The sequence below is a fragment of the Canis aureus genome, chromosome X, assembly GCF_053574225.1.
Source record: "Canis aureus isolate CA01 chromosome X, VMU_Caureus_v.1.0, whole genome shotgun sequence".
NCBI classification, from domain to species: Eukaryota; Metazoa; Chordata; class Mammalia; order Carnivora; family Canidae; genus Canis; species Canis aureus.
Genome location: NC_135649.1, coordinates 69,944,778 through 69,964,157, shown reverse-complemented (window position 1 = coordinate 69,964,157; position 19,380 = coordinate 69,944,778). Strand labels below are relative to the sequence as shown.

General features: G+C 37.8%; 1 protein-coding gene across 5 annotated transcripts in view; it reads left to right on the top strand.

The window, feature by feature from the left end:
- EDA (ectodysplasin A) overlaps positions 1 to 19,380 on the top strand; it is a 429,425-nt gene that overhangs the window by 302,718 nt on the left and 107,327 nt on the right. The gene's annotated exons all lie outside the window — the stretch shown is intronic.

Below are 19,380 nucleotides of genomic sequence, written 5' to 3'. Positions count from 1 at the left end.
ATGAATTAGAACTTTTAGAACTCATCTGTAAGATCCTTGAGGGCAGGGGTTCATTTCCTTTTATATAACTCTAGAATCTAGCTCAGTACCTGGGAAACTGTTGGTGTTTGTAATGTAAGTTGATGATGTTGATTTACCCTTCAGCAAGGTTATGATGTGCCATTAAAACCCTTCTTACTGAGAGTGACACAAATTTGAGTTAACTAGCAATGCATTTTGTGGAGCATAACAAAATGTTGCATTGGTTTCTGGGCAGGGTCCTTGAATTGCTGTTTCACCATCACTCTGTCGAGTGACAAATGTACCTCCTTCACACAAGAATTTGTAGAATACAGAGCTCTTGACTACTGCAGAGACATCTGGATTTAAAGACAGTATGTGTCTGGCTACATCTGCCAAAGCTATATGTCAGGTGGGGGTTGCAAAACAATATGACTATATAAAGATAAAATGAGATTTTTAAGCTGATATTGTCAATATCAGTAAGGGCCAATGATGTATGCTGTTCCAGAAGGCATTTGCTATTGAAGAAATGGGCCCAGGAATTTGTCAGTAGGAGCAAGAATTAGAACTAAATGAAGTCTCACAACAAGGGCTCACAACAAGGACTCACAACAAGGGCTCTGTAATAAAAAGGGACAGTCAGAGAAATAAGTAGGATGTTCTAGTCTCTGGAGGTGACAGCATTGTTGAGTCCTTGAATAGAGAACTGGACTAGTAGGACCATTCTTTAAAGCAGACACTTTACCTGTAATCAGTCACCAGGCCAATCCTCGGAAATGTGGTCCACGAAGTAAAAGGCAGCCATTATTCACATACTTCTTGCAGCCAGTTTCCTGGCAGTCATCAGAAGGCTATTGTTGAAGCTGAGATCTGAGAATAATTGTCCTTTTCCTCACCTAATCATCTCACCCTTGATACATGTCAGTTTTTCTATCATTAACTCTTCCCCTGAAGCTACTTCTAGAACCACCAAATCTTTCATATTCCCTGGTTGCTAAGGAGGAGAGGGGTGAGGTGGTAAGAGCAATATCACTTTCTGCAGTGGGCATGGTCTTCCTTTCTCCCTCCAAGTGGGAAGTCTAATAGATTCTAAAGTTTGCCTCTTCATCTGGTCTCCCAAGTTTTCTCTTAAAGAAGTCAGTATCCGGGGCAGCCCGGTGTTTATCGCCGCCTGCAGCCTGGGGTGTGATCCTGGAGCTCCGGGATCGAGTCCCACGTCAGGTTCCCTGCATGGAGCCTGCTTCTCCCTCTGCCTGTCTCTCTCTCTCTCTCTCTCTCTCTCTCTCTGTGTGTGTGTGTGTTACAATAAATAAATAAATAAAATCTTTAAAAAATATATTAAAAAAAAAAAAAAGAAGTCAGTATCCTCCTCTCTCCCAAACTAATTTCTCTGGATCTGGCTACTGGCATCTCTGCTATTGATATTCTTTTTTTTCAGATTTTATTTATTTATTCATGAGACAAAGAGAGAGAGAGAGGCAGAGACACAGGCAGAGGGAGAAGCAGGCTCCATGCAGGGAGCCCGATGTGGGACTGGATCCTCGGTCTTGAGGATCACGCCCTGGGCTGAAGGTGGCGCCAAACCGCTGGGCCACCCAGGCTGCCCTGCTATTGATATTCTTTAGTGTTTATTCTATATTGGTACAAAGTTTTTTTTTTTTTTTTTTCCTCTCTGGACAAGGTGGAAGCTTCTCTTCTTAATTTGTAACACTCCTTATCTCATTTCCTCCTGGTTTGATAGTCACTAGATTCTGGTCACTTTGTGTGAATGCCAAATTTCTCATGCAATACCAGATATTTTTCATTTTTCAATTTAAATTCAAGTTAGTAAAAAAAATAAAAATAAAAAATAAATTCAAGTTAGTTAAATATAGTATAGTATCGGTCTCAGGAGAAGACTTTAGTGATTCATCACTTTCATAGAACACCCAGTGTTCATTCCAACAAGTTCTCTCTTTAATGCCCATCACCCATTTAGCCCATCCTCCCCACCAACCTCCCCTCCAGCAACCCTCAGTTTGTTCTCTGTAGTTAAGGGTCTCATGTTTGCTTCCCTCTGTTTTTATCTTATTTTTTTTCCTTCCCTTCCTCTATGCTGATCCATTTTGATTCTTAAATTCCACATATGAGTGAAATCATATGATATCGATTAAGTCTTTGGCTTATTTCACTTAGTATAATACAGTCTAGTTCCACCCACATTGTTGCAAATGGCAAGATTTCATTCTTTTTGATTGCTGAGTAGTGGTTCATTGAATATATATACCACATCTTCTTTATCCATTCATCAGTCAATGAACATTTGGGCTGGGCTCTTTCCATAACTTGGCTACTGTTAATAGTGCTGCTATAAACACTGGGGTGCATGTGCTCCTTGGAATCGGCACTTTTGTATCCTTTGGATAAATACCTGGTAGTACAATTTCTGAGTGGTAGGGTAGTTCTATTTTTTTTAAAGATTGATTGATTGATTTATGATAGACACAGAGAGAGAGAGAGAGAGAGAGAGAGAGAGGCAGAGACACAGGAGGAGGGAGAAGCAGGCTCCATGCCGGGAGCCCGACGTGGGACTCGATCCCGGGACTCCAGGATAGCGCCCTGAGACAAACGCAGGCGCTAAACCGCTGAGCCACCAGGGATCCCCGGGTAGTTCTATTTTTAACTTTTTGAGGAACCTCCATACTGTTTTCCAGAGTGGCTGTACCAGTTTGCATTCCCACAAACTGTGCAAAAGGGTTCCCCTTTCTCTGCATCCTTGTCAACATCTGTTGTTTCCTATGCTGCTAATTTTAGCCATTCTGACAGGTGTGGGGTGGTATCTCATTGCGGTTTTGAGTTATATTTCCCTGATGATGAGGGATGTTGGGCATCTTTTCATGTGTCTGTTAGCCATCTGGATGTCTTCTTTGGAGAAATGTCTGTTCATGTCTTCTGCCCATCTCTTAACTGGGATTTTTTTATTTTGGGGGCATTGATTTTGATAAGTTCTTTATAGATTTTGGATACTAACCCTTTATCCAATATGTCATTTGCAAATATCTTCTTCCATTCTGTTGGTTCCCTTTTAGTTTTATTGTTTCCTTTGCTGTGCAGAAGCTTTTTGTCTCGATGAGGTCCCAGTAGTTCATTTTTGCTTTTGTTTCTCTTGCCTCCAGAGATGTGTCTAGTAAAGAATTTGTGGCAGCTGAGGTCAAAGAGGTTACTGCCTGTTTTCTTTTCTAGGATTTCAATGGTTTCCTGTCTTACATTTAGGTCTTTCATCCATTTTGAATTTTTTTTAATGTATGGTATAAGAAAGTGGTCCAGTTTCATTCTGTGTGTTGCTGCTGTCCAGTTTTCCCAACACCCTTTGTTGAAGAGATTGTCTTTTTTCCCATTGGATATTCTTTCCTGCTCTGTTGAAGATTAGTTGACCATATAGTTGTGGGTCTATTTCTGGGTTCTGTATTCTGTTCCGTTGATCTATGTGTCTGTTTTTGTGCCAGAACCATACTGTCTTGATGATTACAACTTTGTAATACAGCTTGAAGCCTGGGGTTGTGATACCTCCACTTTGCTTTTCTTTTTCAACATTACTTTGGCTATTTGGGATCTTTTGTGGTTCCATACGCATTTTAGGATGGTTTGCTCTAATTCTGTGAAAAATGCTGGTGGTATTTTGATGGGGATTGCAGTAAATCTGTAGATTGCTTTGGGTAGTATAGACATTTAACAATATTTGTTCTTTCAATCTGTGAGCATGGAATGTTTTTCCACATCTTTGTGTCCTCTTCAGTTTCTTTCATCAGCATTTTATAGTTTTCAGAGTCCAGGGCTTTCACCTCTTTGGTTACATTTATTCCTCGGTGACTTATGGTTTTAAGTGCAATTGTATATGGGGTGTACTCCTTGATTTCTCTTTCGGGAGCTTCATCATTGGTGTACAGAAATACATTAAGGTTATATCCTGTGACTTTGCTGAATTCATGAGGCAGTTCTAGCAATTTTTTGGTGGAGTCTTTTGAGTTTTCTACATAGAGTAGCATGTCTTCTTTAAGGAGTGAAAGTTTTGGCTTCTTCCTTGCCAATTTGGATGACTTCAGATATTTTTCTTTAAACAGAATACTTAGGAGAAACACAAGAGCCCTTAGTGGTTGGAGTATAGAATGTCTAGAGGTCCTGGGATTCAAATAAATCTCTAGCTTTTCACCTAGGAAGCTACAGATCCATTTCTTTATATGGGTTAAGTGATTAATGAGTTAAAGAATGAGGAGCCAATCTAAATATTGTTTACTTTTGCACCATTCCTATTATTCTATTGAGTCTATGCTATTTTCATTCAATGCGTTCCTCAGATATTTACTGAGAAAATATAGCAGCTTATATAATTCTATAATGGAAATGCCAGAAGTATAGTGGTATTATCTGTTTTATTCACTTTTATATCCCCATGTCTAGAAAAGGACATGGCACATAGTAGACTCTTAAAATACATTTCCTTTTTTTTAATTTATTTATGATAGTCACAGAGAGAGAGAGAGAGGCAGAGACACTGGCAGAGGGAGAAGCAGGCTCCATGCACCGAGAGCCCGACGTGGGATTCGATCCCGGGTCTCCAGGATCGCGCCCTGGGCCAAAGGCAGGCGCCAAACCGCTGCGCCACCCAGGGATCCCAATACATTTCTTTTTTACCTCTATGAGCTTACCTTACAATGTAAAGAAAATGGACAATAAATAAAATTGGTGGTGTTAAATGTTGTGGAAATAGAGCTGGGCAAAAGGAGAGAATGTGATGTGGTGTGTGCTATAAAATTATCAGGGAAGGCCCCTTTATTAAGGAAACATTTCAGAAGGGATCTGAATGAAATGAAAGTATGGGCTCTTCATATTATATTTTGAAGAGGAGAGGGATAGAAGAAATAATAAATACAAATGCTCTGTTACAGAAAAATTCTTGGTATGTTCTCGAAATATCAGTGTGGCTAGGAGCAGAGTGAGCAAGGAGGAGAAGGAGATGAGTTCAGTGGGCAAACTCAAACATAGACCCTTGTAGGACAAGGTAAGGACTCTGAAGTTTATACTGTGTAAGATGGGGACCAATTGGAGGATTTTGAGCAGAGATTTGACAAGATCTGGCCTCTGTTCTAATAGAATCCTTCTTCCTGCTGTATTGAAAATAGGTGCAAAAAAAAAAAATAGCTGCAGACACTGTTGGTGGGAATGCAAACTGGTACAGCCACTCTGGAAAAGAGTATGGAGGTTCCTCAGAAAGTTAAAAATAGAACTACCTTATGATCCAGCAATCCCACTACTGGGAATTTACCCAAAGAATACAAGAACACTAATTCAAAGGGATACATGCAGCCCTATGTTTATAGCAGCGTTATTCACAATAGCCAAACTGTGGCAGTGGCCAAAGGGTCCATCAATTGATGAATGGATAAAAAGTTATGGTATATATATACAATGGAATATTTTTCAGCCATAAAGAATGATGAAATCTTGCCATTTGCAGTGACATCAATGAAGCTATAGAGTATAATGCTAAGTGAAATAAGTTAAAGAAAGATAAATGCAGTAGGATTTCACTCATATGTGAAATTTAAGAAACAAAACAAATGAGGAAAGGAAAAAATGAGAGAGACAAACCAAGAAACAGACTATAGAGAACAAATGATGGTTACCAGAGGGGAGGTGCCTGGGGAAGTAGGGATTAAGGAGGGCCCTTGCCATGATAAGCACCAGGTGGTGTATTGAATTATTGAATCACTATATTGTACACCTGAAACTAATATAACATTTAAGTAAATTGTACTAGAACTAAAATTAAAAATTAATAAAATATTAAATAAATGAGAAATTAGATACAGTGAGAAAGAACAGAAGCAGAAAGACCTGTTAGGGGAATATACCAATAATCCAGGGAAAAGATGATGGTTTAGACCAGGATGGGAACAATATGAGTAGTGAGATATAGTGGTCAGATACTGGATAGATTTCAAATAATCACTGACAGGATTGTCAGATTGATTATATAAATGGTATGAAAGACAGAAAAGAGCCAAAGATGACCCCACAGTTTTGGACCTAAGGCACTAGACTGTAGAATTGCTATTTCTGAGATAAGAAAAAACGGGGAGATACAGAGTAAAGCGGTACAGAAAAGGATTCAAGAATTCAGGTAGGTGGAGGTGGAGGAGCCTGAGATTGAGAATGGGTCAAACCTATCAACTTAATATAGACTGCTATATGCATGAGATGTTATATATGAACCAATAGTAACCAGAAATCAAAAACTCTTAATGGATACGCAAAGAAATATAGAGAAAGGAATCCAAGCATATCAGTAAATAAAGCCATCAAACCACAAGGGAAAAAAAAAAAGAGAAGAAAGGAAGAGAAAAGAACTACAAAAGGGGGGCCTGGAGTGGCTTAGTCAGTTAAGTGCCTGACTTTTGCTCAGGTCATGATCTCAGGGTCCTTAGATCAAGCCCCGCATCAGGCTCCCCACTCAGTGGGGAATCTGCTTGTCCCTCCACCCTTCCTCCCACTCCTGCATGCCCTCTGAAATGAATAAATTTTTAAAATTTAAATAAATAAATAAATAAATTAACTAACTAAAGAAACACTTAAAACAAGTAACAAAATGGTAATAAGTATATACCTATTTATAATTTTAATGTAAATGAACTAAATGCTCCAATCATAAGATATAGGTGACTGAATGGATAAGAAAGCAATGCTGCCTACAAGAGACTTACTTCAGACCTAAAAACTCATGGAAATTGAAAGTGAAGAGATGGAAAAACATTTGCCATGCAAACAGAAGCAAAAAAGAAACAAAGGTAGCAGTAGTTCTATCAGACAAATCAGACTTACAAAGATTGTAACAAGAGACATAGAAGAACACTACATAATAATAAAGGGAACAATCCTACAAGAGGATATAACAATTTTAAATATTTATGTACCCAATATAGGACTACCCAAGTGCAAAAGACAATTATTAACAGATTAAAAAAAGAAACTGACAATAATACCATAATAGAGGACTTTAACACCCTACTTACATCAATGAATAGATCATCCAAACAAAAAATCAACAAGGAAACAGTGGCTTTCAATGACACACTGGACCAGATGGACCTAACAAATATATTCAGAACATCCCATCCTAAAGTGGCAGACTACACATTCTTTTCAAGTGCACATGGAACATTCTCCAGAATAGATCACATGTTAGGCCACAAAACAAATCCCAGTAAGTTTTAAAAGATTGAAATCATGTTGTGCATTTTTTCTGACTACAGTGGTACAAAACCAGAAATCACAAGAAAAAAATCTAGAAAGAACACAAATACATGAAGGTTAAATGACATGCTTATAAACAATGAATGGGTCAACCAAGAAATCAAAGAGGAAATAAAAAAATACATAAAGACAGATGAAAATGAAAAAGCAGTGATTCAAAATTGTTGGGATGCAGCAAAAGCCATTCTAAAGGGGAGATTATAGGAATACAGGCCTACATCAAAAAGCAAGAAAAATCTCAAATAAACAACCTAACTTTTAATCTAAAGGAGCTAGAAAAATAAAAACAAATAAGGCCCAAAGTCACTAGAAGGTTGGACATAATAAAGATTAGAGCAGAAATAAATTAAATAGAGGCTGACAAAACAATAAAACAGATCATTGAAACTAGGAGCTCATTCCCCGAAAAGATAAACAAAATTAATAAACCTTTAGCCAGACTCATCAAAGAGAGAGAGAGGGATCCCTGGGTGGCGCAGCGGTTTGGCGCCTGCCTTTGGCCCAGGGCGCGATCCTGGAGACCCGGGATCGAGTCCCACATCGGGCTCCCGGTGCATGGAGCCTGCTTCTCCCTCTGCCTGTGTCTCTGCCTCTCTCTCTCTCTCTGTGACTATCATAAATAAATAAAAATTAAAAAAAAAATTTAAAAAAAAAAAAAAGAGAGAGAGAGAAATGACTTGAATAAATAAAATCAGAAATGAAGGACAAATAACAGCCAGCACTAGAGAAATGCAAACAATTATAAGATAATATTATGAAAAATTATATGCCAATAAATTGAACAACCTCAAAGAAATGGATAATTCCTAGAAACATATAAGCTTCAAAATTTGAACAGGAAGAGTTACATAATTTGGATAGACCTATTACTCGCAGTGAATTTGAGTTAGTAATTAAAAAAAAGACCCAACAAGCAAAAGTCCAGGACAAAAGGGCTTCACAGGTAAGTTCTACCAAACATTTAAAGAAGAATTAGTACCTATCCTACTTAAATTATTCCCAAAAATAAAAGAGAAAAGAAAGCTTTGAAATGAACTCCATAAGGGCAGCACTATCCTGATACCAAAACCATAAAAAGACACTACAAAGAAAGAAAACTAGAGGCCTATACTCTAATGAACATAGACACAAAAATCTTCAACACAATATTAGCTAACCAGATATAACAATTTAAGAACTCATTCATCACGATCAAGTGAGATTTATTCCAGGGATGCAAATGTGGTACAATATTCATAAATTATGTGATACATCAAAATAACAACAGAAAAGAAAAAGAGCAAAATCAATGCAGAAAAGCTTTTGACAAAGTACAACATCCATTTATGATTAAAGATTCTCAACAGGGCAGCCCCGGTGGCCCAGCGGTTTCGTGCCGCCTGCAGCCCGGGTCGTGATCCTGGAGACCCGGTATGGAGTCCCACGTCGGGCTCCCTGCATGGAGCCTGCTTCTCCCTCTGCCTGTGTCTCTGCCTCTCTCTCAGTCTCTCTCTCTGTGTTGCTCATGAATAAATAAATTTTTAAAATCTTTAAAAAAAATTCTCAACAAAGTAGGTTTAGAGGGAACATACCTCAACATAATGAAGATCATATATGAAAAACCCACAGCTAATATCATTCTCAATGGAGAAAAACTGAGAGCTTTTCATCTAAGATTAGAAACAAGACAAGTATGTCCAATCTCTCCACTTTTCTTCAACATAGTACTGGAAGTCCTAGCCACGGCAATCGGACAACAAAAAGAAATAAAAGGTATCCAGATTCAGCAAAGAAAAAGTAAAATTTTGTTCTCTGAGGATGACATGATACTATATATAAAAACCTAAAAGACTCCACCAAAAACCTGCCACAACTGATAAATGAACTCAGTGAAAGTCACAGGATACAAAGTCAATGTACAGAAATCTGTTGCATTTCTATACACTGACAATGAAATAGTAGAGAAATTAAGAAAACAATCTCATTTGTAATTGCACCAAAAATAATAAAGTACCTAGGAATAAACTTAACCAAGGAGGTGAAAAACCTGTACTCCAAAAACTACAAAACATTGGTGAAAAAATCTGAAGATGACACAAATAGATGGAAATATATTCCATGCCTATGGATTTGAAGAACAAAATTGTTAAAATGCCCAATGATGCCCAAAGTAATCTTGACACTCAATGCAATCTCTATCAAAATACCATCAACATTTTTCATGAAACTAGAACAAATAATCCTGAAATTTGTATGGAATCACAAAAGACCTCAAATAACTGAAACAGTCTTGAAAAAGAACAAAGCTGGAGGTATCACAATCCCAGATTTCAAAATATACTACATAGGTGTAATAATCAAAAAACTATGCTACTGGTACAAAAATAGACACATAAATCAATGAAACAGAATAGAGAGTCCAGAAATAAACCCAAGCTTTTTTGGTCCCAAGCTTGAGGGAAAAGCAGTCTCTTCAACAAATTGTGCTGGGAAAACTACATGGAAAAGAATAAAACTGGACCACTGTCCTACACCATACACAAAAATAAGCTGAAAGTGGTTTAAATATCTAAATATGAGACCTGAAATTAGAAAATTCCTAGAATAAAGCATAATTTTAATAATTTCTTTGAAATTGACCATAGAAACATTTTCTAGATATGTGTCCTCTGACAAGGGAAACAAAAGCTAAATTAAAGTATTAAGAAATTAAGAACTAGAAAAAAAATAAAATCTTTTGCATAGTGAAGGAAACTATCAACAAAACAAAAAGGCAATTTAGTGAATGAGAGTAGATATTTGCAAACAATATTTCCAGTAAAGGGTTAATATCTTAAATATATGAAGACCTTATACAACTCAACACCAAAAAATTTTAAATGAACAGAGATGGTGAATAAATATTTTTCAAAGAAGACATACAGATGGCCAACACAAATGAAAAGATGTTCAACATCATTAATCATCAGGGTATTGCAAATTAAAACTACATAAGTATCATTTTATACTTGTCAGAATAGCTAAAATAAAAAATAAAAAAAAATAACAAGTGTTGGCAAGAATATGGAGAAAAAGGAAATTTTCTGTGCTGTTGAAGGGAATGCAAATTGATACGATTGTGGAAAATACTATGGAGATTCTTCAAAAAATTTAAAAAAGAATTACAATATGATCCAGTAATTCCATTGCTGGATATTTACCCAAATCAATTGAAACACTAATTCAAGAAGATATTTGCACCCCTGTGTTTATTGCAGCATTACGTATAATAGCCAAATTATGGAAGCAGCCCAAGGTGTCCATCAATAGATGAATAGATAAAAAAGATGTGATATATATATATATATATATACACACACACACACACACACACACACACACACACATACATACAGTGGAATATTACTCAGCCACAAAAAGAATAAAATCTTGCCATTTGTAACAACATGGATGGATCTAGAGGATATAATACTAAGTGAAATAAATCAGAGAAATACAAATACTATGTGATTTTATTCATATGTGGAATTTAAGAAACAAAAACTGTACAAAGAAAAGACAAAAACAGATGCTTAAATATAGAGAACAAATTGGTGGTTGGCACAGGAGGGATGGGTGAAACAGGATTAAGAGCACACTTTTTAAAAAGTTTTTATTTAAATTCCAGTTAACATACAGTGTAACATTAGTTTCAGGTGTACAATTTAGTAAAATCCCTATCACCTATTTATAACCTATCTTCTTTTTTTTGAGTAATTTTAAAATTTTTGTTTAAGTTCAATTAATTAACATGTAGTGTATTATAAATTTCCGAGGTAGAATTCAGTGATTTCCTCAGTTAAATATAGGACCCAGTATCACCTATCTTCTTTATCCATTCATCAGTCGATGGACACTTGGGCTATTTCCATAATTTGGCTATTGTACATAATGCTGCTATGAATACTGGGGTACATGTATTCCTTTGGATTAGGATTTTTGTATTCTTTGAGCAAATACCTAGAAGTGGGATTGCTGGGTCATAGGTTAGTTCTATTTGTACTTTTTTGAGGAGGAATCTCCATACTATTTCCCAGAGTGGCTGCATCAGTTTGCATTCCCACCAAAAGTGCAAGAGCATTCCCCTTTCTCCACATCCTTACCAACACCTGTTATTTTTTTTAAAAGATTTTTTAAATTTATTTATTCATGAGAAACACAGAGAGAGAGAGAGAGACAGAGACACAGGCAGAGGGAGAAGCAGGCTCCACACAGAGAGCCCGATGTGGGACTCGATCCTCTGACCCCGGGATCATGCCCTAAGCGAAAGGCAGACACTCAACCACTGAGCCACCCAGGCGTCCCAACACCTGTTATTTTTTTGTGTTGTTTTTAGCTATTCTGACAAGCGTGAGGTGGTATACCTTACAGTTTTTATTTTAATTTCCCTGATGGGGGCGTCCCTGGGTGGCTCAGTGGTTTAGCGCCTGCTTTTGGCCCAGGGTGCGATCCCGGAGTCCCAGAATCGAGTCCCGCATCAGGCTCCTGGCATGGAGCCTGCTTCTCCCTCCTCCTGTGACTCTGCCTCTCTCTATATATATGTCTATCATAAATAATAAATAAATATTTTTTTAAAAAATTTCCCTGATCAGTGATGTTGAGCAACTTTCAGTTGGCCATCTGTATGTCTTCTCTGGAAAAATGTTCATATCTTCTGCCCATTTTTATTGGATTACTTGTTTTTTGGGTGTTGTGTTTTATAAGTTGTTTATATATCTTGAATACTAACGCTTTATCAGATATGTCATTTGCAAATACCTTCTCCCATTACACAGGTTGCCTTTTAGTTTTTTTTTTTTAATTTTTATTTATTTATGATAGTCACACAGAGAGAGAGAGAGAGAGGCAGAGACACGGGCAGAAGGAGAAGCAGGCTCCATGCACTGGGAGCCCGACGTGGGATTCGATCCCGGGTCTCCAGGATCACGCCCTGGGCCAAAGGCAGGCGCTAAACCGCTGCGCCACCCAGGGATCCCTGCCTTTTAGTTTTGATGATTGTTTCCTTTGCTGTGCAGAAGCTATCTGTTTTGATACAGTCTCAATGGTTTATTTTTGCTTTTGTTACCTTTGCCTCAGACCTATCTAGAAAAAAGTTGCTATGGCTAATGTCAAAAGGTTACTGCCTATGTTCTCTTTCTAGGATTTTCATGGTTTCATGACTCACATTTAGGTCTTTCTTTTCTTTTTTTTTTTTTTTTTTACATTTAGGTCTTTCATCAATTTTGAGTTTATTTTTGTGTACAGTGTAAGAAAGTGGTCCAGTTTCTCTCCTTTGTATGTTGCTGTTCAGTTGTCCTAACACTATTTTTTAAGTGATGTTCTTTTTCCCATTGGATATTCTTTCCTGCTTTGTTGAAGATTAATTGACCATAGAGTTTTGGGTTCCTTTCTGGATATTCAGTTCTGCTCTACTGATCTATGTATCTATTTTTGTACCACTACCATCCTGTTTTGATCACTACAGCTGTCTTATAACTTGAACTCCAGAATTGTGATGCCTCCAGCTTTGCTTTGTCTTTTTCAAGATTGTTTTGTCTATTTGAGTTTTTGTGGTTCCATTCAAATTTTAGGATTGTTTCCTCTAGCTCTGTGAAAAATGCTGGTGGTATTTTGATGGGGATTACATTAAATCTGTAGATTGCCTTGGGTACAATAGACATTTTAACACTATTTGTTCTTCCAATCCATGAGCATTCATCTCATCTTCAGTATCTTTTATCAGTGTTTTATACTTTTCAGAGTACAGGTCTTTCACCTCTATCATTAGGTTTATTCCTAGGTATCTTATTATTTTGGGTGCAATAATAAATGAATTGTTTTCTTAATTTCTCTTTCTGGTGCTTCATCATTGGTGTATAGAAATACAACCAATTTCTATACATTGATTTTGTATCCTGTGTTACTGAGTTTGTTGATTAGTTCTAGTTTTTTGGTGAACTCTTTCAGGTTTTCTGTATAGAGTATCATGTCCTCTGCAAATAGTGAAAGTTTTATTTCTTCCTTCCTGACTTGGATGGCTTTTATTTGTTTTTGTTGTCTGATTGCTGTAGCTGGGACTTCCAGTACTATGCTCACTAAAGGTGGTGAGAGTGGATATCCTAATCTTTTTTTTCCCGAACTTAGGAAAAAAAGCTTTCAGTTTTTCTCCATTAAGGATAATGCTCCATTAAGGATAGGTTTTTCATATACAGCGTTTATTATGTTGAGGTATATTCCCTCTAAAACTACTTTGTTGAGGATTTTTATCATGAATGGATATTATAACTTTGCCAAAATCTTTCTCTGCCTCTATTGAAAGAATTACATGGCTCTTCTCCTTTCTTTACTAACATGATATATCAATTTGATTGATTCACAAACATTGAAATACCTTTGCAACCCGGAAAAAACAAAGCCCACTTGATTGTGGAGAATGATTTTTTTACTGTATTTTTGGATTTGGTAGCCAGTATTTCCTGATGATTTTTGTTATCTATGTTTATCAGGAATATTGCCCTGTATTTCTTTTTTTTTTTTAAGTGAGGTCTTTATCTGGTTTTGGTATCAGGATAATGCTTGCCCCATAGAATGAATTTTAAAGTTTTCCTTCCTTTTCTATTTTTTGGAATAGTTTAAGAGGGATAAGTATTAATTCTTCTTCTAATATTTGATAGAATATGCCCGTGAAGCCATCTCTTGGGAATATTTTGACTACTGATTCATTTTTGTTACTGGTGATTAGTCTGTTCAAATTTTCTATTTTTTACTGTTTCAGTTTTGGTAATTTATATGTTTCTAGGAATTTATCCATTTTTTCAAGGTTGTCCCATTTGGGGACATATAGTTTTTAATATTCTCTTAGAATTGTTTGTCTGTGGTGTTGGTTGTGTTGGTTATTATTTCTCCTCTCTCATTTGTGATTTTATTTATTTTAGTCCTTTTCTTTTCTTTTAAATAACTGGCTAGAGCTTTATCAATTACGTTGATCCTTTCAAAAAACCAACTTCCCATTTCATTTTATCTGTTCAATTATTCTTTAGTTTCTACATCATTCATTTCTTCTCCAATCATTATTATTTCCTTCATTCTGCTGGTTTTAGATTTTATGTGTTCTTCTTTTTCTAGCTCCTTTAGGTGTAAGATTGTTTGAGATTTTTCTTGCTCCTTAAGGTTGGCCCGTATTGTTATGAACTTCCCTCTTAGAGCCACTTTTGCTGCATCACAAATGTTTTAGATTGTAGTGTTCTTGTGTATTTTTTTATATCTTCTTTAGTTTCTGATTAACCCGTGTGTTGTTTAGTAGCATGTTATATAACCTCAATGTATTTGTGGGCTTTCCAGATTTTATTTCTGGTTGATTTCTAGTTTAGTAGTGTTGTGGTCAGAAAATGTGCATGGTATAATTCCATTCTTAAATTTGTTGAGGCCTGTTTTGTGCCCCAATATGTGATGTATTCTGGAGACTGTTCCATGTACACTTGAAAAGAATTGTATTATGCTGTTTTAGGATGGAATGTTCTGACTGTATCTGTTAAGTCCATCTGGTCCAGTGTGTCGTTCAAAGCCATTTTTTCCTTGATTTTCTTCTGTTTAGATAGTCTGTCCATTCATGTAAGTAGTGTGTTAAAGTCCCCTACTATCATTACAACATTATCAGTTTAGTTCCTTTATGTTTGTTTTTGTTTTATGTATTTGGGTGCTCCCATGTTGGGCAAATAAATATTTAGAATTGGCATCTTCTTGTTGGATTGTCACCCTTGTTATTATATACTTCCCTTCTTTGTCTCTTGTTACAGTCTTTGAAAGTCAGTTTGTGCAATATAAGTATTGCTACTCTGGCTTTTTTTTTACATTCATTTGCATGATAGATGTTTCTCCATCCTCTCACTTTCAATCTGCAGGTGTCTTTAGATCTATAGTGAGTCTCTTATAGGTAGCACATGGATGGAACTTGTTTTCTTATCCATTTTGACACCCTATGTCTTTTGATTGGAGCATTTAGTACATTTACATTCACAGTAATTATTGATATATATGTATTTATTGCCATTTTATTACTTGTTTTGTTGTTTGGGGAGATTTTCTCTGATCCTTTCTTGTCTTTTTCTTTCATGATTCGCTGATTTTCTTTTGTGATATATTTAGATTTCTTTGTCTTTATTCCTGGCAAGTTTATTGGTGGTTTTGGTATATGGTTTCCATTAGGTTTATATGTAACCTGTTCTGCATACAGCAGTGTATATTAAGTTGATTATCATTTATGTTTGAGCCAATTCTTTTCTCCTCTCATCTGCACATTTTAGATATATGTTCTTATATTTTATGTCCTCTTCTGTGTGTGAGCTCCTTAATTGATTTTTACAGAAATATTCATTTTACTACTTTCTTATTCCCTACCTTTATACTCTCACTTTTGGTCTCTTCTTTCCACTCAGAGTCCCTTTTAATATTTCTTACAGGGCTGGTTTAGTGGTCACAAACTCAGTTTCTGTCTGAATGATAGCCTTGCTAGATAGAGTATTCTTCACTACAGGTTGTCCCATTCAAAACTTTGAATAAATCATGCTACTCTCTTCTGACTTGCAAAATTTCTGTTGAAAAATCTGCTAGCCTTATGGGTTTTCCCTTGTAAGTCACTTACTTATTTTGTCTTGCTGCTTTAAAATTTTCTTCTTTATCACTATATTTTGCAAAAATTATTATGTCTGGCATGGGTCTGCTTTTGTTAATTTTGATAGAAGTTCTCTGTGCCTCTGGGATCTGGATGTCTGTTTCCTTCCCAAGATTAGGGATGTTTTCAGCTATTAATTCTTCAAATAAATTTTCTGCCCCCCTTTCTCTCCTGCATCTAGGACTCTGGTAATACGTATGTTATTACATTTGATGGAGTCACTGAGTTTTCTGAGTCTATTCTCATTTTTCAGCTTCATTGACTCCACTACTTTGTCTTCTAGGTCATTAATTCATCTTTCTGCTTCTTGTAGCCTGCTATTCATTGCATCAAGCATGGTTCTAATCTTGTTTATTGTACTCTTCATTGATTCTTTTTAAATTCTCTTATCTCTGTGGTAAGGGTCTCACTGATGTCTTCAGTTCTTTTGTCAAGCCCAGTGAGTATCCTTATGATCATTGCTTTAAATTCTCCATCAGGTATGTTACTTATATCTGTTTTGCTTAGATCTCTCGCCATGGCTTTATCTTATGCTTTCATTTGGGATGAATTCCTCTGTTTTCTCATTTTTGTCTACATCTCTGCATGTTCCTGTGTTTTAGAAAAAACAGTTATACCTCTGCCTCCTAAAAGTAATCTTCTTATGAAGAACAGGTCATGTAGTGTCCTTGGCTTGGCACTTAAGGGAATGTCCCCAGTGTGTGCTGTGTGTGCTCTGCTGCTCCGGCTGCTCCATCCTTTAGACCAATAATCTGCAGAAGCTTTCCTTGTGTGCTGTGGGCAATGTTTGGTCCTTGGCCTGAATATGTGAGTTTTAATTAGGTCTCCTTTGGTTTGCTTCTGAAATAAGACCTTTTGCCACCTTCACCAGAATTAGGGCCCTGAAAAACTCTGGTGGGGATATGTGGTATGGGCTGGGGTTTATGCTGGTCTTCTGGGGGTAAAGCTTGCCACATGGGGACAGAGGTAAGTATGACTGAAAAGGGCAGTTCCACTGTAGCACAGGGGTGTGAGGCTTAATATAAGCAAGGTACGCAGCCAGTGTCTACACTGTGCTGCTTCCCACAGGTGGTTCTGTGTTTATACTAAAGAGTGGAGGAGGGAAATGGTTCTGGCCAGCTCCTTTGTATCTGGAGTTGTATCTCCATGAATGCTGCCTCTTAGAGTCTGAAAAGAGCAAATAATTTCCCCACTGTGTCCTAGGTACTCTTCAGATCACTCTTTCAATGTTGTATGCCCATGAGTTGTTTGTCTGCCTTTCCTGAAGAGCTTCACAGTGCCCTCCCAGTCAAGCCTACTTACCTTTAAACCTCCAGGGTTTAAGCCCAACTGATTGTAAGAACTCGCAAAATTCAACTCTTCTTGTTTTCTAAGCCAGTTGCTTTAGGGAAAGATTCTTTTTGTTCATTCCTCTGTATGTTCCTCTCTCTCTCACCCTTCTGCACAACCATGGCTCCCTGCCCTCTACAGCAGCCAGGGTCCGTTTCTCTCCTAAACCAGATCTCTGCACTTCCTAATTTTTTTTTAAAGATTTATTTATTTATTAATGAGGCAGAGACACAGGCAGAGGGAGAAACAGGTTCCATGCAGAGAGCCTGATGCGGGACTCAATCCCGGGTCTCCAGGATCACACCCCGGGCTGAAGGCAGCACTAAACCGCTGAGCCACCTGGGCTGCCCACTTCCTAAATTTTTTTATGTGACCTCTTATCTCTCTTTAGTTGTGGAGTTTGTTCTGTCAGTCTTCAGGTTGATTTCTGGGGGATTTTGGATGATTTGGTAATTATCCAGTTGTATTCATGAGACAGGGTGAGCCGAGATTCTCCTACTTCAACATTATCATCCTGTCTCCAAGAACACACTTATCTTGATGAATACTAAGAAATGTACAGAATTGTTGAAACATTATATTGTACACCTGACATTATTATAACTCTATATGTTCATTATACTTGAATTCAAAAAAAAAAGAATTCAGAAGATAGAGTATTAGGAGGATCCTAGTCTTGCCTCATCCCTCAAACACAACTAAATAAATATCAAATGATTCTGAATACCCAAGAAGTCAATCTGAGAACTGACAGAACAAACTGCACAAATAGAGGGAGAAAGAGGCCACATCATGGAAGGTAGGACATGCAGAGATGTGGTTTGGGAGAGAAAAAGATTGCAGCTGCTGTAGAGGGAAGGGAGCCCTGGTCATGGAGAGAGGTGAGAAAGAGAGGAACACACAGAGGATTGGACAAGGAAAACACTTCCCCAAAGTCATTGACTGGGAAAATGTGGGGCTGATTTTCGTGAGTTTTTACAACTAGTGGTGCTCAAAGACAGGAGTTTTAGGAGGTCCACAGCCTGGCTTCTGTGGAGCCCTGAGGATGCTCTAGTGTTCCTATGGAGGAGAACAGATAGCCTGGGGGCATAGGGCACAATCTGAGGATCCCCTCAGATGCACTGGGATACAGTTTCCCCATATTAGAGTGCTTCTGGGAGAGGTGGCATTGCTTCTCCAGGAACAAAAGAGTTAGCAGGTACCATTTCCCTCCACTACCTCTCAGCATAGGTACAGAGACACCTGCTGAGGACAGCTAACCTGGATGGTAGCTCTTTGCTGCACTTTACTCCAAACTCCATGTCTCTTTGCTGTACTTTACTCCAAACTCCATGTCTCTGCCCTTCTGGGATAAACCTGCACTAGTCCCACTACAGCAAGACCCTCCCACAGAGGACCAGTACGGGCCCCTGCCATGCCAGGTCCCTACAGTTTAGAGTTTTAAAACTCAAACACCCTGCCTGGGATAGAGCTCAAGGTGTACTGTGCTGCTGGGCACACAGGCAGTGTGGACACAGATAGGGTGAAGGCAGTGATCTGAGGGATACCTGAGACACAGAAGAGAAGTTTCTTTGCTCTTCTGGGAGTGCTTCCCAGATGGCAATGGGTGCAAACTCCCCTCTCTGGAGACTGGGGAGCTGGCTGGCCCCATTTCTTTCCTCCACCATTCAACATTGACTAACTCCAGTAAGCAGCACATTGCTAACTAACACTGGTAGGCTAAACTGCTTTCACCAAGCCTTGCCCCGCTGTGCCCTGCTGGTGCTGTTTTCTGGGACAACTGTGCCTGAGAACCTGCACAGCAGGCCTCTCCCCCAGATAATTAGCACAACCATCTCCATGCACACACCACCTATAGGTACCAGAGTTGTACAAAGCTTCAGCTCTAGTGGAAATAGCATCATGTCTCTTTTAACAAGCAGACCAGAGTATACCTAGTTAAAACTTGCCACACTCTGGCCAAGGTCCAAACACTTTCTACTGAAGGCAAGGAGAAACACTGCAGAGAACTTATCTGAAGGGAAGGACAGCCAAAACACAGCAGCAGACTACATACTCCAGAGTACACCATAGATACTTACTGAAGCACC